At 32.9% G+C, this 23,262-nt stretch overlaps 1 protein-coding gene across 5 annotated transcripts in view; it reads right to left on the bottom strand.

The window, feature by feature from the left end:
- The window catches only part of DPP6 (dipeptidyl peptidase like 6), a 1,318,691-nt gene that overhangs the window by 488,583 nt on the left and 806,846 nt on the right, over positions 1-23,262 (bottom strand). The gene's annotated exons all lie outside the window — the stretch shown is intronic.

Raw genomic sequence — 23,262 nt, 5'->3', positions numbered from 1 at the left:
ATGAACTCAGAGTGCAGACTGAGGAATATATTTGAGAGTATATGAGTATGTATGTATATATAAATAAATATATACCTATATACTGTGATGTTAACTACAACACATAAAACCCAATATAATATGCATATACACATATTACCCTATACATACCTATATGTGCCTCAATCTGTACTCTGAAATTTTATATATATATATGTACGTATGTATAACACACACACATAAACACATATATGTGTATATGTATACACATTTATTACATATCTGTACTCTGAGGATAAGTTGAGGGAGAGAAAATTCTAAACTGAAAAAAATAATAAAAAGAAAACAGAAAATAGTTGTAATAGTATGGAGCAATGGGGATTTATTCCAAATATATATTTTCTTGATGGTAATTTGAACCAGACAAATAAAAACAAAACAAAAAACTGCCTTTAAGTCAACTCTGCAATCTGTGTAGGAAGATTTCTATTTAATGTCTGGGAAGGACAAAATGATGTTCTGTTGTACCTCTGGCTGGTAATTCTATAGATTATTGATACCATGTAATTTCTTGTGTTAGAGAAAAGTTAGGGTCAATGCAAACTATTCCATCATTAGAATTTCTGGGTTTCATTTAAAACAATTGTTATTTTCCCCATAATAAGCTTCCTAGGAAAAAGTTCCATTTGTCATTTTTTCGATTTTCTATGAAGACATGGCCAAACTCAAAGTCCCAGAAAAGAAACTTATTACTCCAATTGTACAAGAACAATAACTGAGGGATTGGAAGTGAGGAGGTTAACATCCCAGAGCCTTAGAGCTGTGTATTAAAAGCACAACCAAGAATAGCAACCAAGATTTCTCAGAGTATCTTCTATATTTTATGTCCTGGAAAATCATAGTCCACACTAGGGACAATATGATGTAGTGTATAAACTCTTAAGTGTTCTAGGGTTCACTCATTTTGCTGTATTGCCCTTCCAAAGATTTTAAGAGATGCAGAATCTGATGACATGTGAAATCTGGCAGCCTTTCAATCCAAAACATAAAATTCAACAAACAGAGTTATACATAGGAGAAAAAAATGGAACTCCTACCCTGTTCTTCACATCCTCTTGAAAAGAGCTCCCTCACATATATAACTTTGAATCAAACAGGACTTCTGCTGTTTACCTCCAAAAGAAAGACTTTTGGTTGTATATTCTGTGATCATGTGAATGAAGACATGTTTTCTCTGTAGTTTTCTTATGAATAAAGAAACAGTAATTTATGCATTAAGTAGGCATTTATTAGGCCTTGAATGCTATGGCAGTTAAGGAAGAAGCCACCTACCAATATACTAAGATATACTAACATACTCTTGGTGGAGGCATGATTAGGTCCAACCCTTCAGGAAATCAACTTATTATTTACAGGAAATATAAGCTTGTCCATTAAGTCATAAATCCTTTGAGTTTAGAGACTATATTTTGATTTTTCTATTCCCATTGCTTAGCATAGTGTCTTATACCAGTAGGCACTTAATAAATGTTTACAATTTCCATAAAATTTGACTCAAAGATCCCATATATATATAATATACATGTCTACATATACATACATGTAGATATAACATATTATGTACATAATATATTATACATCATACACATAATTTTATGTATGTATATATATATATATATATATATATATATATATATATCACACACACTCACTCCAATACGTTCACAGACAAAAAGAAAGTTCCTGTACAGACTAAGATATTTATAGCAACATTCTCTGTTATAGGAAGGAACTGGAAACAAAATGATATCTATTAAAGCAGGGGTAGGAAACCTTTTTTTCTTTCAAAGGACATATGGATATTTATAATAGCATTTCACAGGCAATACAAAATTATCAACTTAAAAACTCAAGCAGTAGGAGATCGTTGTACCTAGCTTTCAGCTCATCATCACCTGCAGTTGCCTTGGCAGGGCCAATCCAAATTATTTTACCAGCTTTATATAGTCCAGAAACTGGACATTCTTCACCTCTCCATTGGGGGAATAAGTAAACAACTTGTGGTAAATGAACATAATAGAATATAATTACAGAAATAAGCACAATAACTATAATAAAACACAGGCACTACTATAATATCTATCTAGTAACAACAGCAAAGAAACCAAAATCAGTGCTGTGCAACTATAATGAATGAGCTTGGCCCCAGAAAAGAAAAGAGAAACTATTCCTACTCTCCTTTGCAGAAGATATATGTGTGTGTGTGTGTGTGTGTGTGTGTGTAGAGACAGTACTATGTGTTTCAAAAATTACATGCATAGGCAGATCTAGGTAATGAGTTATATAGATTTGCTCAATTATTTTCTTCCCTTCCCTTTCCTTTTTATTTTTTATTTGTAATAAGGGAGGATTATTTTAGAGAGAGAGGAACATATTTGGAAACATAATTTGAAAACAAAAATATCAGTATAAAATTCAAGGAGGAAGAAGTTACTCAACCAAGTTCCTGCTCGACAATGGCACAGGTTATTTTTGTTTTCTTTATTTCCTTCAGGACTATTCTCTTCTACCCCCAAAAAATCTTATTCTGGGAATCCAAGACAATAGCACTTATTCTATCTCTTTTAGTCAACAAGCATTTATTAAGTTCTATGGTCCTGTCACAAACACTGGATATACAGAGTAAGCCAAAGGCTTAGATGCTACCTGCCATCCATCCTAGACAGTTGTTTTAGGTATGTTCTTCACATCAGAGTCCCAAGGTCATGAGTCTTGACTACTGCTTCCTTGATTAAAACATTCAGTTCTTTCCTCTTTGCTCCTTGTCACTGTTGCTGCCTCATTTCCTTAGAACAGATAGAAACAGATTTTGTCCCAAAATGTGGAGCTTTGACAAAATTTTTCTGCTACATGGTTAATACTTTAATTCAATCATTGTTGAAATGCATCCTTATTTTATAATTAGACTTATAGAGAAAGTGAAGTCGCAGTGTCAGACTTAACTTTACTTCCCTTTTTGCCACAATACATCTTCTCAACACAAGTAGTAATAGAGAGACACCAATATACAGTTAAAATTCACTCTTCATCCTTTTGAAGCTGGATTCTCCAGTCTCTGTGAAGTGGACCTTTTTTTTTTGTTTGTTTTCTCCAGCCTTGAAGTCTCAGAGGCTAGTGGTGCTGACGGTTAAGTTCTTGAATTTTAGAGAAAGAGCATTGATGATGAAAAGGTTATGTGAGGATCATGTTCTCTAAATGGAATTCCTAACATGAGGTAAGAAATCATAGTGTCAATTGGAATCTCTTCCTTCAGAGAATCCCAGATAAGCCCAAAGAAAGGCCATAGTAAAAAACAGTGAATGATAATAACAAGCATATAGATTGAGTGCTAGTTGGGAAGGACTATGGCTAAGGAAAAGAATAGGTAGTTTATAACAAAACAAAAGGTGGAGAACAAAGGCAGAGGGAACAGAAAATCTGCTGCCTCCTAGACCCTCCAGCAGTTTCATCTGTCATTCGTAAGTCTTATTTAATTTTAAGTAATGAAGCAGATTCACTAACTAGAAAGTTCCAGGACCATAGATTTAGGGCTTATAGGAATGTTGGAAATCATCTAGATCAGAGGTTTTTATCCGGGCTACTGTGAACTTGCTTCATATTGTGCTAAATGAATTTTGGTATAACTGGTTTCTTTGATAATCTTACATATTTTGTTTTACACATTTAAGCACATTATTTTGGGAAGGGGTTCATGGGCTTCATCAGAATGTCAAAAGAGTCAATGCCTCATTCCATGATCTAGACCAATTCCTTTGTTTTATAGATAAGGAATATGAGAAATAAAAAGGCTTTATCAAGACCATACAAGTAAGGCTGAGATTTCACCTCAGGTCATATGACTTGAAAAAAAAATTTTATATCTCTATTTCAGCTAGAAACCCAATTTTTCTTTATTGAACCATTCTGAATGCAACAAAGCAATGAAAGAACTAGATGATAAAGGGAATAAGTTAAGTAGAATTTCCCCTCTCTTCTAGTCAATCAAGCAGCTGAATGTGTTGAATAGATTTTTATAGCTGTTTGTGAAAATAGCTTATTGACGTACTCATTATGAGTTCTAGAAGGAACTTGGGAAGGCTAGAGCAAGAGGCACAAAAGTACCATTTCATAACATCTCCAGACTATGTATTTCTTAGAACCTGAAGTAGCAGGAAAACCAACTGGGACTAGCTGCCACCAGAACATCTGTGCTTCTAATAGACAAAGGCTCATCATTAACACTTTGTGTCTAAAGTTATAACTACAGGACATGAATGTACTTGGTCCACATCATCACTGACCTTGTCAGTTCAATCAAAAGATTGAGTAATGCCCTCATTCAGTTTCTTCACTCATTTCTGCAAATACTGTAAAATGCTGTAAAAGCTACACAAAAATCACCCAGTATATATTTAAGCTGTGTGAACTCAGCTTGGACCTTCACATCTGCTTTGCAGAACACTTGCTAGGGTGTTATCATGTTCCTAGCACCATTGTCCCAAACCTTTTCTTCAAGCCCCAACTCTACAGTGATACCAGCTGATCTCAACTCTACTTTTACCGAGCAGCTCTAGATCATCCAAGTTGACCTCCTTCAATTATACTTCTCCATAACTGAAAACTTTTTATTAATTTTTTCACACATTATGTATCCCTTCCTTGTCATACTGATCTAAAATTTTTCCCTCTTCCTGGGATCCTTCCTCTTTACCACATTCATAACCTAGACTCATATGTCCTAAAAATCACCTTGTCCTTCACCATGCTAAATTCCATAGCAGCTGACCTATTTCTTCTATTTAAATAATAATGATTCTTTAAATATTGTGCACTTAATGTCTCTATTTCCTCATGGGATTCTCATTACTCAGTCTCTTGCAATTTGACTTCCAGTCCCATCTACTTTTCTGAAACTATTCTCTCAAAGGTTAACACTGATTTTCTAATGGAAAAATTCAAGCATTCTGACACTTATTTCCAATAGATGATCACTTTCTTGATACATTTTTTTTTCATTTTTAGATTTTCTGATGCATAACTCTCTTGGGTCATCTCACTACTCCTTTTCAGGAAATTATACTTGGAGCAGCTAGGTAGCATAGTAGATAGAGCACCAGCCCAGATGTCAGGAGGACCTGACACTTAACACTTCCTAGCTGTGTGACCCTGGGCAAGTCACTTAACTCCAATTGCCTCAGCAAAAAACAAATCCTAGATTAATCCCACATCTCCTTTATCAGATAAGTAATTAAAATTATCTGATCAGATTTTACTTCAAGGTGCCCACATGGAGGAGGGGAAGCATGCAGGAAGAATGTTTCCTCTCAACTTCCCTTGGGAGGTTCCACAAGCCAGTTGGGGGGGTCGGACTATTATGTGGAACATACTGTTCTCCAGCAAGGAGAATATCTTTTGCATTACTGTGCTTCATTTCAGCTTCATTTTCCCTCAGCAAAATTAAAATATGGGGCTCAAAGCTCCCTAAAAGTTCTATTCTTTAATCAAAGAAAGCAAGAAGGCATGATCTATTAAAGAGAATTTCTTGGTAGATAGTTAAACGTTTATGATAAAATAATATTATAGATAAGGTCTTTGTTTCTCACTCTTTCCTGTTCCAAACAAGAGGATAAAAGGATCACAAGGGCTTATTAACACTGGTAACTTAAGAAGGTAATGACAATAGCTCCATTAGTCTGATTTTTATATACCACAGAGTCGTTGGCAAAAACAATGGAACAATCAATCACAGAATAACAAAACACTCAAGTTGAAAGGGACCCCAAAAGTTTATCTTGTCCAACCATAGCTGAATAAAATCTAACACAAAATTCTGGGCAAACTGATATATGATGACAAAAAGATGTGATGGAAATCTATCTGCTACCTCCTTTTGGATAGACCTAATTCCTTTTAATTTTTTTTTGTTTTTTTGAATAATTTCAATACTTAAGAAATTTTTCTTTTTATCCAACTCTTTTTACCCAATTTCTTTTTATCCATTCTTTTTATATATGTTCCTCTATAGATTCTTAGAACAATGGTACTTAGAGTTTTCCTATTTTGTTTCTTAAAAGCCAAAACATATTCCATCTATTCAGATTTGATGGGAGAAAAAAAAATCAATATAACAACTCTGATCTAGAATTTGGTTGACTGTGGATAAGGTGAATGAAATTGTTATGTATTTTTGAAGGTGAGAAGGAAAAATAACTAATTTCAGAAATGCTTATGATAAACTTTTTCATGGAATAACTTGTTGGAAAAAAAGATTAATGTGGGCTGAAGATAGTATATCTAAGTGTGGCTAAAACTGGATTATCAAAAATCACAGAGTATTGATAAATGGACAGGGTTAGCTTGGGGGAAGAGTTCTCTAATAGAGTGTCATAGGGCTAAGTATTCATCATTGCCCTGTGTAACATTTTTATCAGTTTCTTGAAGACATAGCTAGTATGAAGTTAAGATATGTAAATAACAGAAAATTAAGAGAGATAGTTAATTAATACACTAAATCTTTGTTGAAAGAGCAGGAATAGAAAAAAATTAATTAGAATGGTAGTTTGAATCTAATAATTTGAAACTGAAGAGTAATAAATGTCAAATTCTGCATTTGGGTTAAAAATCAACTTAATACAACAGGATTAGAAAGATATGGCTAGATTACAGTTCCCAAAAAAGAGGTCTAGTGATTAGTTAATTGAAGTCGGAATGAATCAACAATGCTTTACAATGTGAAAAATCTTATTTAATTTTAAGCACAGGAATAAAAATAAGGGAGAGAATGAGCACATTAAATCTACCCTAGTTAGGCCAAAGTTAGAAGACTGAATTCAATTTTGGCTACCAAATTTTATGATAGAAATTGATAAATTGGTGTGTATCTAAAAGTGAATGACCAGGACAGTGAGGTATACAATATGGGAAATAAATAAACAGATTGCAGGTATTGAAAATAGGAAATAGAAGACAAGTGAAATGTTGGTTGTCTTCAAATATCTAAAGGTTATCATATGGAAAACATAGATGTATTCTATATAATTCTAGTGAATCATCAGGATCAGTGGTGGACATTCATGGAGAGACAAATTTCAGCTCAATTTCAGGGAGAATTTATAATCAGGACTTTCTAAAATTAGAGTGGACTATCTTGCTAGGGAGTGAATTATCTGGTAGAGGTTAGTGTCATAGGGAGAACTGAACCTTTGTTACCTTAGAGATAATTCAGAGTGAATGTAAGTAAAATTTTTGGCCAGAAAATTTTGTTTCTGTTATGGCCAGAAACCCTGAGAGTTTTCCTCTTAAGACTAATTTTTTGCTAAGTAAAAGAGGCTATTCTTTGCCTCAATTTAGTTACCCAGCCTTAAGCACTGAATGGATATGGCCTCAGTTAGAGATCTTAACTTAAAAAGGCCAGGGTCCCCCATTATATCTAAGACCATCTCAATCATCTGGATCTGTTGCCACTGGACTCAGCTCCAGAGGAGAAAGTGAGATTGATGGCTTTGTACACTTAAATCCAATTAATCTGTTTGTGATGGCATCATCTCCCTGATGTCATGTTTCTCTTCCAGAATGAAGGACAAATAACAACACTTGTGAATCAAGCTGATTCATTGGGAACCCATCTGAACTGGTCATTTGAGCAGCCTAACTCCTTCCTTCCTTGCTCCTTGCTTCTCTCTTTTCTTTCTTCTTTCCTCTTTCCCTTCTTCCTCTCTCCCTCCTTCCTTCCTTCTCTTTTCACAAATACCTCTAGCATCCTTTCTTCAGTAACTTTCTAGTTTTCTTTCCACCCCTTTATCCATGCTTTACAATTCTTTGTTTCTTTTTTTAAAAAGTTGACATTTTGTTTGTAGATATTTCCCTGAAATATTCACGCCCCCCCATAAAGCATATTCCCTGAAAAGTTAGTTTATCAATCCATAAAAAGGAACAAAGTATTCTTTAGAGTTTTGTTAATATGCTATTAATATTATTATATCTATCCAGAGGGTTTTTTTTATCTTGATGTTGATTTTAGTATTATGGCTTTATTCATTGTATATTATGTTCCTTTGACTTTACTTTCATCTGAATCACTAAATTTAAACTTTCCCATTTTAACAGAATTCTTCATAATTCTTATTCTTTACAACAAAAGATATTTCATTTTATTTATATACCATAATTTATATATAAGGATTTCCCCAGGCCTTAGATGTTTTAATATGCCTTCAACTATGGAATATATTGCTGCTACAAATATTCTTATACATATATATATATATATATTATATACATATAATATATATATGTATAAATAAATTTATTTTTCTTGCATTATTCCAAATTGGTTTTGATAATCACTGAACCAAATCACTCTTCTACAGACTTTGAAATAAATATGTCTACCACTCCTGCCCCTTCTAAAATGTTTTCCTAGCTTTTCTAATCTTTACCAGCTTGACAAGACTAAGGTGATAATAAAATTTTTAAAAATTTATATTTCTTGGATTATTAGTGATTTTAGACTGTTTTCAAATGATTATGAAGAGATCTTTCTTTTTTTTTGAAATCAGTTTTCAGAAGTTTTCAGTTTTTATGAGAAGAAATTAAAGTTATCTATAGTCACATGAAAAATGTCTAAATCACTATTGATTATAGAAAAAACATATTAAAATAACTCTGAGGTACCAACTCATACCTATCAGAAATGACATGCTAAAAGAGATGAGGAATAAATAGGTAAGCTAATGAACTGTTGGTGAACTGGTGAACTGATCTCACAATTTGGGAGAACAATTTAGAACTATAGCTCAAAGGTCTATAAAACTGTACATACCCTTTGACCCAGCATTACCACTACTAATTTTGTATCACAAAGAGATCAGAAGAAAAAATATGTGGATACTTACAGCAATTTTTTTGTGGTGGAAAAAAATTGGAAATTGAAGACAGACACATCATTTGGGGAACAGCTAAACAAATCGAGGATTATCATTATGATGGAATTCATTGTACTATGGGAAACAATTAGGGTGGTTCAAAAACACATGATAAGACTCACATTAACTGACACAAAGTGAAATAAGATGAGCTGGGAGATCATTGTGCACAGTAAGGGCAATGCTATAATGATGATCAACTATAAAAGAATTGGTTATTCTGATTCATACAATGACCCAAGACAATTCCAAAGGACTCATGATAAAAAAAAAATGCTGTCCATAGCAAGAGAGAGAACTAATGAATTCTGAATACAAATTACATTATAATTTTCTCACTTTATCTTTTTGGAGTTTTAAAAATATGACTAATATGTAAATATGTTTTGCATGCTTTCACAAGTATGATTATTATCACATTGTTTGCCTTCTCAGTGAATGTTGAAGGATGTAGCAGGGATGGAAAGAATTAAGAAATCAAAATTTAAAAAGAAAAAATGCTAAAAGTAAACAAAAATAAGTGTAAATAAATTTTTAAAAAGAAAGAAAAAATACCTACTTACACAAAGATGTACAGATAGATAAACTCCAGTTAGTGAAAAAGAAGGAAGCCTAGAATGAAGGTAAAAGCTGTGTGGCCTTTCAAAAATAAATAAATACAGCTCAAACTAGGAAAAATTTTAATCAGCCTCTTCTCCACCCAATCCATCTGCTTTTTTCAAAATAACAAAAGAGAGGAAGAGAAAGCAAATGTGGAAATCAACTTGCTTTGAGCCCTATGCACTGACTCCAATTTATTTTGCTAAAACATACACTTTCCCAGTTTCCACTCTGCAGCTGATATTTTTCTACATTCAAAGGAGCCAATTTTCTCCAATTTTACAGTTTTTCCAGTGCCACATCTCAGATTCAAAGCTTTCTTCTCCAACAAGTGCTTGCCATAATGGAAATGAATGTAAACAAATGGAAACAGTCTAGGATTCTGATGCCCTTCATGAGAAAAGTTCCAACTTTTACTTCCAAATTAAGCTGAAATAGGATGTTAGAAACAATAAGAAGAGAACTTCAACCATTGATTATTGAAACCATGCCCTCACTGCTCAGGACCAAGAATCAAGATGATTCTTGACTCCTCTGAGTTGGTTGGTTAGTTGCTGCCCTTTGTTCTGGAAGAGGACCAAAATGACATCACTATGTTAGAGTTATTAGTGTGACCAGTTGGCTGTTCAAACCAATGTAAAATCAAAGTGTTTTGCCATAAGTCAAATACATATAGTACCTGTATTTTGGGGTGACTTCTCTAACTTTACAAATCTTATATTTCTTTGGATCTACTTCACTTTTACTTTGTTCAGTACTTTCTCTGATAAGGGTACACCTGATAAGGTGGTCCTGTGCCAGTGTCTCTCATGTCATACATTCAATACTAAAGTTCTTAAAGAAATACCTTGAGAGTGTCCTTGCGTCAGTTTTTCTGACCACTTTGTGAGCACTTGCTCTGGGTGAATTCTCCATAAAACAGTTTGTTTGGCAAACATATATTTGGCATTCAAACAATGTGGCCAGCCCAATGAAGTTGCACTCTCTGCAACAGAGTTTTAATATTTGGCAGTTTAGTTTGAGAAAGGACCTCAGTACCTGGTATCTTATCCTTCTAGGTGATCTTCATAATTGTCCTAAGATAACTGAATGGAAGCAATTCAGCTTCCTGGCATGACTCTAGTACAGTGTCCAGATTACACAGGCATATAACAATGAGGTCAGGATAATGACTCTGTAGACCTTCCTTTGCTAGTCATTCTAATACTTTTCCTCTTCCATACTTTCCCTTGGAGCCTCCCAAACACTGAACTAATATTGGCAATGTGAATGTTAAACTCATTATCAATGGATAGATCCCTGGGTAGTAAACAGCCAAGATAAGTGAACTTATCCATAACATTCAAAACTTCACCATTTGTTGTAACTAATAGGTCCACATGTGGATGAAGCAATGCTGGCTGACAGATCTCAGAGTTGAGAGAGATGTGGGAGGGAAGTGGAGGGAATGCAGGAAGGGGTAGGTTAAGGAGGTGTATCATCAAGTTAACAGGCAAACATCAAGCATTTCCTAAGGGGACTACTGATATAATCACTAATTTTTCCCAGCAAAAGGCAAAGCTGCCCCCAAAAAATGTTTATTAAAAGTTATATCTCATGTAAAGGTTTAAACAGTTTTCATAGCTTTAGGACATTGGCAGAACAACTATATAGAAAAGACATAGATAAATTGTTCCCTGTCTTTTTCATAGTAGCAAATGATAAGGAAAAAGAAAATAAAAAACTACCTAACTATAGAGTTCCTTTCCTTTGTTTCCAAAAATGACCATCCTGAATCACTAACAACTTTAACATGAGAAAAATTTCAAGAAAATTAGAATCTGATGATGGAAAATTCTACCATGACTCATTTATTCATATAAGTTCCAATTGGATGGTGGGGGGGGGAAGAGAGAAAGAGAAAGAGAGAGAGAGAGAGACAGAGAGAGAGAGAGAGAGAGAGAGAGAGAGAGAGAGAGAGAGAGAGAGAGAGAGATTGTGTGTCTTCTGTCTGTAGTAAGGCAATTTCAAATCAAAGGAAACTGGCTAAATTATAGTTTTAATTTGCAAATTGGCTTTTAAAATAGTGGTGGAGTACACATGTAATGAACCAGAGTTGGGGACCAGATGGCATAAGGAGGGGCAACCTGGTACTGAGGATCTTAAATAGTTATTTCACTCCCCACCTATTTTTTTTTTTAAGGAAAAGTTGTAAATTTGGGAAAAAGTGGAAGAAATTTAGGCAAAGATATAGTTTCTTCTCCTGCCTTTCTGGCTTTTATGACATCATATAATCTCTGCTATTTGTCTATCTCTTTGACCTTTCCTTTTTTTTTTTTTTTTTTTGTTTTGTTTTGTTTTCCTCAGGGACTCATTTTTCTGTTTCTCTTTTCTTTAACTAATTCTGGAATCTTTTACTCTATATTTATAATCTCTCCCTTATGAAGTTAATTCATTAACAAGGCTTCAAGCATGATCAAGATTATCATACCCATTCTTTATTACTAGTCCTGTCTTCTCATCTGAATTTCAACTTTATTTTACTAATTGCCTGCTGAAACATTACTTGGTTTTCTATCATCACTTCAAATGCAAAATTAAAAAAAAAAACTTTAAATCATAATTTCCTTCTCCTATTTTAGTAATTTCAAAGATACTAACATTTGCCCTAGTAATTCAGGTTTGAAACATCCATTGACTTTGGCATATATCTATTCATGAGCCCCTGTTTTATATTAGTCATTAAATCCTGCCAATTGGTTCTTCAAAACCTCCTTCATCACTTTACTTCTAGATTTAAAAGTAAGTTGAAAAAAATCTCATGATCTCCCTATGCCTAGTGGCTGCCACTCCCCATATTAATTTTCTTGAAACACTATACTCTCATGAACATATTAAACAATTTTCAATGATGTAAGAATACATAAAATAAAACAGAGGAACAGATGAAGATAAAGTTGGTACTAAGAAGGGAGATTAAGAATGGGAAGGGATAATCAATATCAAGGTAAACATTTTGATGCTGAAATAAAGGTTAAGAGGTAAAGCAGAATAAGAAAAGAATTAAAATATAAGTGTGGAATTCCCCATAATTATAGAATTCTTGAATAACTTAAAGTAAATGAATATAAAGGAATATTTCTGTTATATGTGACAAAAGAGATGATTTTAAAGTGGGCAGTATGAACTTATGGATAGTGAATTGAACAGAATCATTCAATTTCTACATAATAACATTGTACAAAAAATAATTTAAGAATTTTTGTCAAAATAAAGACCATCCATGTGGACAGATGATCTGTAATGAAGCATGAAAAACAAGTGACATACTTGGTGAAAAGGTACTTTTTTTTTTTTGTCCATGGCCACTACATATAGGTTTTACTTGACCATATTTGTTTGTTATAAGGATTTCTTTTTTCTGTCTTTAATTGAGGGGGACAGAAATGTGTGAAAGAGAAGAGGCTAGCAATTAGGATATAAAAAAGAAAAGCAAAAAGAAGGTCAATGAATTTATTTTAAATACACACAAAAAAACAAAAGTTTAGAAAAAAATATACGCAAAAAGAGGATTGAAACTAAAAGGCTAAATTTATTATTTATCAAAAAAAAAATCCAAACAAAATCACCAAGGAATGATGACTAGAGAGTCAATGTTTCACATAAAAATCTCTTTTCATAGTCCATTTAGCATATGAAAATAATTATTTTGTGTGTTTTTAAGTTATATGATATACATATAATAAAAAATAATTAAAAATACAGAGCCCATTATTATTTTTAAAAGTATAATTTGTGTAATTCTTACTCCATTTAGCAGTTCTCAGACTACAGATTAGGCAAAAGACATAAAGTTAAAGTAAATATACAGAGAAACCACATGAAATACTGATAATGGATAAAGACCATAAAACAATTCTAAATGCATCTTTACAAGAGACTCTCATGTTGTATTTTTCATGTATGATAGCATCAATTAATTTACTTTACCTGCATCAAAGAGTATGACTCAGAATTTTTAACCAACATTCAAACTTGAGTGACATGTACAAATGAGACATCCTAGAATTTTCAATGTCTTTGTTCTAATCATCATCACAAAAGTAGATGTGAATAATTCAAGCCTAGAGTCTTAAAACAGACAAAATATTATTTTCTCTTAGTATATTTTCTCCAGACAAATAAATAAAATGAATTAGTTCTGGACCACTATAACCAATATTCAGTTTGAAACTGTTTTCCTAATTTTAGTAATTGGTGTGCATTAAAAACAGAAGTTTCTTTTTCATTGAGGAATTATATTAGCTTTTTTCTTATTTCCTGGGCATTTTTCCTGTATTTTTTGAACTGGGGGAATCAGAAATGCTATAGGAGAGTTGAAAGCAATTTTTCAAAAAGGGGAAATTCTAAAATATCTTTACAAGGACAAAGAATAGTTAGATAGGTAGTCATTTTTGGAGCTGTATTTTTTCAACAGCCTTCTTCATAGACAAGAATCACCAACTAATTGGCCTTAGCCAACAACATTAACATCAACATTAACAGCAGCAACATCCCCATAATCCAATGAGTAGTACTACTCAAATTTATATAATGCCTCAAGAAATATGTATCTTACAATAACATGGAATGATAAGTAGTGCAAGTACTAGGATTTCTCATTTTACAGTTGAACGAAGGCTCAAAGATGTTAATGGAATTATCCATATTCAAGTATCTAATATTTTAACCATTCGAGGACTTAGTTTCCACTTAATTCAATTCAACAATTATTACAATGTATATCAGATACAAGGGACCATTCTAAGTTTTGATGATACAAAAACAAAACTAAAGCAATTTCTGCCCTTTTATTCTACTGGGGGAAAACATATCAAGTAAATAAATTAAAGGTAATTTAAGAAGGAAGAGAACCCTAACAACTGGAAGAATTTTAAAGATTCATATCTAAAATGAGGAGCTTAGATAGTTCAAAATTTCTTAAACTGTAGATCACAACCCCACGTGAGGTCTCCTAATTGAATGTGGATATTCTAAAATTATGATTTATTTTCAGTAAATGTTTCATTTGTATATCTATTTTATATACCCATATCCTAGGGATCAAGTAAAAATTTCTTGAATAAAAAGATCTCAAGAATGAAAAAAGTTTAAGAAACCCTAAGATAGAATGACTTCTAAGCTCACTTAAAGCTCAAAAACATCTGATTATTCTGTGATTCAATAGCATGTTTTTCTGAACTCAGTGACTGATATAACCTTGATCTATCAAAAAGAAATTGAGGGAAAATACAATATTTCATTTCCTTAAATCACCTCAAACAAGAATAACAACCTTTGAAACTAAGTATAATTCCACATGAAAAACTCTAACTCTTTAATAGAATCAAGAGTTTTCAAGATTTCTGATGAAAAGACAGTAACTAGGTAGGAACTTTGAAATGCAAATACAAAAGACAAGATCAACCAAGAAATGTAAATAAATTTGAGCAATCAGAAAGGATTTTATGGTGATGTAGTTCTAACATCCTAACATGGAAAGAAGAAGCAAATGTGTTGCCAGAACTTTACTGTCTTTAAAGGGTTCTGAGGAAATTCAAACAGAAAAACAGGAGAATTTTTAATAGATTGGTTCTGGTCTGATGGTTTTAAGAGGGGAAAATAAGGGAAAGTTAAGAGGAATACACTTATGTTTAAAGGGATAAAAAGGAATAGAACTTTATATTTCTTATAACTGGATATATAAGAAGATCCACATACTCCTTTTCTCATTCCTAATTAAAAACAGAGAAAAATCCTAACAAATAAGATAAGGCAAGAAAAAATATTCATATAGAAGGATACAAAAAGTATCTTTCTTCATTTATATAAATTGAAAGTGTGAAGAGAATAGACAATAGGTGAACTTCACTTTTATTCAAAATGGATGAAGGAAAGTTGAACACACACATACACATAATTACATACACACACACACACACACACACACACACACACACACAGTTTGATTTCGATACACATCAAACTCAACAGGAAAACAAATAAGAACAAAGAGAGATGGAATAAAAGGAGATAATAAAAATAAGGGGAAAACACAAGTGTAATGGGCTGAGGTTTGAGTTGATGCACTGAGGTCCCAAGTACGAGGGCTATACTCAATTAATATACATGATTGGATAAAGAATGGTCCCTGCCCACTCTCTGTGCAAGTCCTGATGTGTTGTATAGGAAATGACGATTTTGGTGGGTGGAGAGAGAGAGACAGGAAGAGAAGCTGGGGTCCATACTCCTAGCTGCTGATCGTGTGACTGCTGGTCTAGCTAGCTTCTTGACTCGGCTATACACATTGCTATTGCCCATTCTCTTCCACCTCCAATCTTTCTTCACTGAGAATAAAGACTGACGATTTTCCCCTAACCTGAATTCCTGACTCCGGCTGATTTTAAAATACACGGTCTTCACACACAAGGAAAATAAACTTCCTGATCTTGACAGAACATTTAGAAGGGGGAAAAAAGAAATTAACAGGAATCTAATAATGGGTGTGTCCATCAACTGGGAAATAATTAAACACATTTTGGTATGTAATAAAATATTAAATAATATAAAAATTAATTAAATTAATAAGAAATGATGAAAAAGATTTCAGAGAAAGTAAAAAAAAATATGAAGTGAGGCAGAGTGAAAACCAGAAGAATAATTTATATAATAATAACATTGCAAATGAACACAACTCTGAAAACTTTACAAACTCTGTGACATTGGACAGGACAGCTATGTGTATTTCTTATGGTTGAATGTGTTTATTTGTTCACTGTTGACTGTATGTATTTGGTTTTGCCTCCCCCCCTCTATTTTTAAATGGGGAGACAATTAGCAATAGTAATATCCAAAAAAGGAGGATCATTAGAGAGGTTTTTTAAGGCACAGAAGAAAGCAAAAACAAGCAGTTTATTTTTGAAGGTCAGCTCAGAAGGCAAACTCTGGGAAACCAGGATTTTTCATGAAAAGAACAGGCAAAAATACTCTGCATACACAAGGGACCCCTGTGCTCAAAGCCAAGGCTCAGTGCTGCACATGAAGCTTGGGACAGCACCCCCTTTACCATAAAAAGAAAGCTCAACTACAAAAGTAAAAAAGAAAAGTTAAGAAAATGAGCAAGAAACAGAAAAGAATGTTGACCACAGAAAGTTAGTACGGTGAGAGGGCAAACCAAAACATAAACTCAGACAAGGACAAAATGTACACAAAAGAAATCTCAAAGAATGTTATGAATTTGTCACAAGCCCAAGGAGCCTTCTTGGAAGTGCTCATAAAAAACTTTAAAGGGCAAATAAGAAAGGTAGAAGAAAAAATGACAAATGAAATGAGAGGTATATATGAGAGACTCAATAGCTTGAAAAAAGAAGGAAAGAATTGTCTGAAGAAAGCAACACCTTCAAAAGTAGAATTAACCAAACAGGAAAAGGGATACAAAAGCTAACTGAAAAAAAATCACACTTTAAAAATGAAAATAGGGCAAATGGAAGTGAATGACTCTGTGAGTCAGCAAGAATCAGTCAAAAAAACTAAAACATATGAAAGAATGGAAAAAATTGTGAAATATCTCATTGTAAAAACAGTAGACCTGGAAAATAGATTGAGAAGAGACTATTTAAAAATTATTGGCCTATTGAAGACTATGACCAAAAAATGAGCTGGACAGCATATTCTTCAAGAAATCATTAAGGAAAACTGCCCCAATATTCTAGAAACAGAGTGATAAATACTCATTGAAAGAATTCAATGGTTATCTTCAGAAAGGCCACAAGGAAAATCTTAAGGAAATTATTTCAAAACTCCAGAATAAAAAGCTCAAGGAGACAATACTGCAGGCTGCCAGATAAGAACAATTTAAATATCAAGGAACAACTGTCAAGATTATCCAGGATCTGACAGCTTCTACAATAAAGGATTGGAGAGCCTGGAAATACCATATTCTGAAAGGCAAGGGACCTAGGGTTACAATCAAGAATTAACTACTCAGTATGTCTCTGCATCATATTTCAGGGAAGGTGATGGAGCTACAATGAAATAAGTAATTTTCTATCATTTCTACTGAAAAAAAACAATTAATTAGAAAATCTAATTTATGAACACATGACTCAAGAGCATAATAAAAAGGCAAATGCGGGAAATATATATTATTTAAAAGTTAAATTGTGTACTTCAACTGTATCTGTCACTTGGGTAGACAGAAATGGGGCTTCACATTCACTGAGGGTGTGGTTATGAATAGACTCTGATGTGATGACATCAAAGAAAAAGACATTAAGGGGTGGGAAAAGATCTGTATTTGAAAAAAAAAAAGGAAAGGAGAGTTTACAAATAAGTTTACAAGAAAAGGCCAAAAGAATATTGTAAGTGAGTGATAAAAAGGGAGGAGGATGAACATTGTCCGAAGCTTGATTTCATCTCTTTTGGGTGGAACAGGGTATAATTTAATCATTCTTTTGGGTATAGAGATTTACTTAACCCTATAAAGAAGTAGGAGGAGAGAAGAAATGAAAGGGAATAGCAGGATAGAAGGGACGGCAGAAACACTAGGGGAAAAGGGGTGATAAAAGATAAGGTAGTGGGGGTAGGTTGGGTAAAAAAACACTACTAGAGAAGGGAGTAGGAATGACAGGAGATAAGGTAGTAGGTGGGGTGGATAAAAAGCAGGACTAAGGATACGGTGGAAAGAAATAACAAAAGTATATACAGGAGAGAAAATAGGATGGAGGGAAACACAAAACTGATAATCATAACTGTCGATGTGAATGAGAAGAACTCTCCCATAAATGGAAACTAATACCAGACTAAAATAAAAAACAGAATCCTACAATATGTTGTTTATAAGGAATACATTTGACACAGACACACAGAGTAAAAGTAAAAGGATGGAACAGAATTCATTATGCTTCAGGTGAAGTAAAAAAAAAAACAGGGATAGCAATTCTGATCTCAGATAAAGCAAAAATGAAAAAGTAAGAATACTAAATATGCATGCACCAAGTGGTAAAACAGACAAATTTCTAGAAAAGATTTTAAGCCAGTTATTTGAACAAATAAATAGCAAGACTATATTAGCAGAAGACTTCAACCTTCTCCTCTCAGAAGAAAGATCTATGGAGGATAAGGAAATGCTAGAAAACCTAGATATAGATCTCTGGAGAAAACTGAATAGGGCTAGAAAATAATATACCTTTTTCTCAGTAGTACACAGCACTTCACAAAAATTGACCATGTATTAGAACATAAAACCCTCATACTCAAATATAGGAAGGCAGAAATAATAAATGTTTCCTTTTCAGACCAAAATCCAATAAAAATAATATTCAATAAAGGGGCAGGGAAAGATACAATAATGGGACAACATACCTATGGGATGCAACCAAGGCAGGGAAATTTTATATCTCTAAATAGCTGCATGAATAAAATAAAGAGGAAATCAATGAATGGCATGCAACTAAAAAAGCTAGAAAAAGAACAAAGTAATAATGCCCAATTATATACCAAATTAGAAATTCTGAAATTCAAAGGAGAGATTAATTAATAAATTGAAAATAACAAAACTATTGAACTAATAACACTAAGAGTTGGTTTTATTAAAAAAAATAAACAAAATAAGCTTTTGGTTACTTTAATTAGAAAAAAAGAAAGAAAAAATAATCACCAGCAATAAAAATGTACAATAAAAATGAAAAAGAATTAAAGTAATAATTAGGAACTTTTTTGCCCAACTGTATAGCAGCAAGTCTGACTTCTAACTGAAATGGATGAATATTTACAAAAATATAAATTGCCCAGATTAACATAAGAGGAAATAAATTAAATAGTCCCATTTTAGAAAAAAGAAATTTCACAAGCCATTAATGAACTCTCTAAGAAAAAAATCTCCAGGGCCAGATGATTCACAAGTGAATTCTACCAAATATTTAAAGAACAATTACTTCCAATACTATGTAAACTATTTGGAAAAATAGGTAAAGAAGTAGTATTGCCAAATTTTTTCTATAACACAAATATGGTACTGATATCTAAACAAGGAAGAATCAAAACAAAGAAAATTACAGACCAATATCCCTAATGAATATTGATACAAAGTTTTAAAATAAAAAGATTAGCAAATTATTAGAACAATTTATTAGCAGAATAATATACTATGACCAAGTGGGACTTATACCAGGAATTCAGGGCTGGTTCAATATCAAAAAAAACTACTGCCATAATTGACCATATCGATAACAAAACCAACAGAAATCAAACAATAATCTCAAAAGATGCAGAAAAAGCTTTTGACAAAATATAGCACCCATTCCTATTTAAAAACCATACAAAGCATAGGGATAAAGGGAACCTCCTTAAAATAATAAGCATTATCTAACACTAACAGTAAACATTATTAGCAATGGAGAGAAGCTGGACCCATTCCCATAAGATCAGGGATGAAACAAGGATGCCCATTATCACTACTATTATTCAACATTGTAGTAGAAAGTCTAGTTTTAGCAATAAGAAAAGAAAAAAAAATAAAGGAATTAGAATAGGCAATGAGAAAAGAAAACTATCATTCTTTGCAGATATGATGATAACTTAGAGAATCCTAGAAAAATCATCCAAAAACTTACTGGAAATAATTAACAGTTTTAGCAAAATTGCAGGATATAAAATAAACCCCCACAAATAATCAGCATTTTTACATATTACTGACAAAGTCCATCACCAAGATATAAAAAGAGAAATTTCATTTAAAATTACTGTTACTGTAGACAAAATAAAATACTTGGGGGTCTGCCTACCAAGATAAACCCAAGAATTATATGAACAGAATTACAAAACACTTCTCATACGAATAAAGTCAGATCTAAACAATTGGAAAAATATCAGTTGCTCATGGGTTGGCCAAGCTAAAATAATAAAAATGACAATTCTGCCTAAAATGGTCTACTTCTTCAGTTCCATACCAATCAAATTGCCAAAAAGTTATTTTATAGAACTAGAAAAAATATTAACAAAATTCATATGGAAGAAAAAAAAAGGTCAAAAATATTAAGGGAATTCATGAAAAAAATACAAAGGATGATGACTTAGCAGTACCAAACCTAAAACTATATTACTAAGAAGCCATTAAAATCATTTGGTACTGACTAAGAAATAGAGGGATAGGTCAGTGAAATACATTAGATAAACATGCCAAAATAATCAAAACCTATAGTAATGTAGTATTTCAAAAAGCCCCAAACTCTAACTTCTGGAATAAGAACTCACTATTTTATAGAAATTGCTGGGTAAACTAGAAAATAATGTCAGAACTATGCCTTTGACCCAGCAGTGTCATTACTGTGTCTGTATCCCAAGGAAATCATAAAAGAGGGAAAAGGACCCACATTGCAAAAATGTTTGTAGCAGCTTTTTTGTGGTAACAAAGAATTAGGGATGCCCATCAATTGGGGAATGGCTGAACAAGTTGTGGTATGTGAAGATAATGAAATATTCTATAAAAATGATGAACAAACTGATTTTTGAAAGGCCTGGAAAGATTGACATAAACTGATGGGGAGTAAAACAAGCAGAACCAAGAATACATTGTACACAATACCAGCAAGTATGTGTAATGATCAAACATTAAATGCTTGGTTCTTTTCAGTGGTCCAAAGCAATCCCAATATAGTTTGGAGAGAAAATGCCATCTGCAACCAGAAAAGCAATCAAGGAGACTAAATGTAAATCAACACAGGCCATGTTTACTTCTTTTTAATTTTTAAAAAATGTCTCCCATGGCTTTTCCCTTTTGCCCTGATTCCTAACATGATTCATAAAGTAATGGGTATGAAAAATAAATAAATTTACTAGAAAAAATTAATTAAAATGAATAGAATTCACTGTATTGGCAGAAGTCAAGAAAAACTTTGTATAATAGACTGATAAGTTAGCCAATATCAATTATGCCCTGTTCATGACTAACTCTGAGCTCATTGGTATGTGTATTCCTTATGTGGTCAATTCAGAAAATTAAAGCTTGTCGGGCTGGTTTGGGCATGATTTCACCTGAATTGTGAGCATATTTTGGATCCATCGCCTACTACTGTATGTAGGTCTATATAGATGAAAGCAAATTTCTTTGATTATATTAGCCAAAGAAATATAAAATTAGGAAGGTAAATCAACTGTCCTTCTTGTGTCTCAAACACCAAATCCATATATTTAAATATTAAATGGAAATAAATTTTTGTTGATATGCTTTTTTGAATTAATTACTAATTAAAGCTCATTATGTCAAACCAAATTCAAAGGAACCATCATTTTCCCCCTGGACCATTCTACTTAAAATTTCAGTGAAACATTAAGAGGTAGAAAGAGGATTTTGGTTAAAATACTGACTGTACTGCTTGTTAACTATGTGACTTAGGGAAAGATGTGTTAGGTCTTTGGAGCTAAAAGAAGGTCCTTGGGCATGTATGAGTTTTAAGGTCTTTTCTAATACCAGATCATAACAATGAATAAAGCTCTGTAAAGTTCACTATTATATTCCTGCTGCAAGCTTTTTTCACATATGACTCTAAATTTGTTTAAGGTAATAATGATTATATAATTCAATTGATAAAATATACTGAGACTACAGCATAATCACAGATAAAACTATTGCCCACAGTTCCCTAGGCATAACATTGACAAAACATAAAAGAAGAGAACTTTTTAAATAGATGCAATCATATTCAACACGCAGATCCCTCAAACTCCATGTAATGTAAAGCTTTTCAATTCTGGAGACCCACAAGCAAAATTTCAAGCCATGCAATGAAGTACATATCATCTTTGTCATCCAATTTACTACTGAAGGTGTCCCAGTGATGCTTTCTGGCAGCCTGGAAAAAAATGAGCTTGTTTCCCAATACTTTTATTCAATTACATAAAGCAATCACTTGATCTACCTTGGGCAATATTCTGTGAATATTTAATATAAAAAAGCACTGGTAGAGAAGTGACTTGCCCCCAGATCACTTCTTTTTGATCTTCATTGAGTGGAGGAAGAAGAGGAAAAGAAGATGTCCTGACTTTGGAAGCAGGATTACAATCTGATCTTGAGATTTAATTCACAAGGAGAGCATTTAACTTCCGTTAAGTCACAGAAAAATGTTAAATGTGGCAAATGTTGTTGTAATATCCACCTTAAAGGGTTGTTGTAAGTATCAAATAAGATGTCATAGAAGAAACTTTAAAAATCTTAAATGTTTATTATTTACCATCATTTTGTCATCCTTATGTTTATTTTATCAGAATAAATCTCAATGGGGAAATGTGAATATTAGTATGGCTTAGCATACCCGGACCTAGTTATCTTGACAGTATTCCAGAGCCATTCTTTTATCATCGTATCCCCGTTTACCTTATTTTGGCATCTATATGTAATAGGTAATGGGGGCAAAGAAAAGTACAGAATATAGGACAAGGAATGTGTGACTTGTGAGGAAAGAAGAAGGAAGGAAGGAAAAGCTCAGCTCTGTTTTTCTGTAATATAATGTTGCTTAGCAACATTTCACCTCTGCCGGAAAAAAAAAGTAATGTCTCAGTAAGATGACACATTGCACAAATATAATCAGAAGACTCATTTTTTTATGAAGTTAATGCTGTGTGAGTGCACCATGATGCAACAACACACATTAAAAAAAAAGTAACAGAGTTATGAGATTTACCGATTCTGATTGTGATAACAGGA

Source organism: Sarcophilus harrisii, chromosome 5 (genome assembly GCF_902635505.1).
Source record: "Sarcophilus harrisii chromosome 5, mSarHar1.11, whole genome shotgun sequence".
NCBI lineage: Eukaryota > Metazoa > Chordata > Mammalia > Dasyuromorphia > Dasyuridae > Sarcophilus > Sarcophilus harrisii.
The sequence above is the reverse complement of the archived record's forward strand: the minus strand, read 5'-3'. Positions and strand labels throughout refer to the sequence as shown.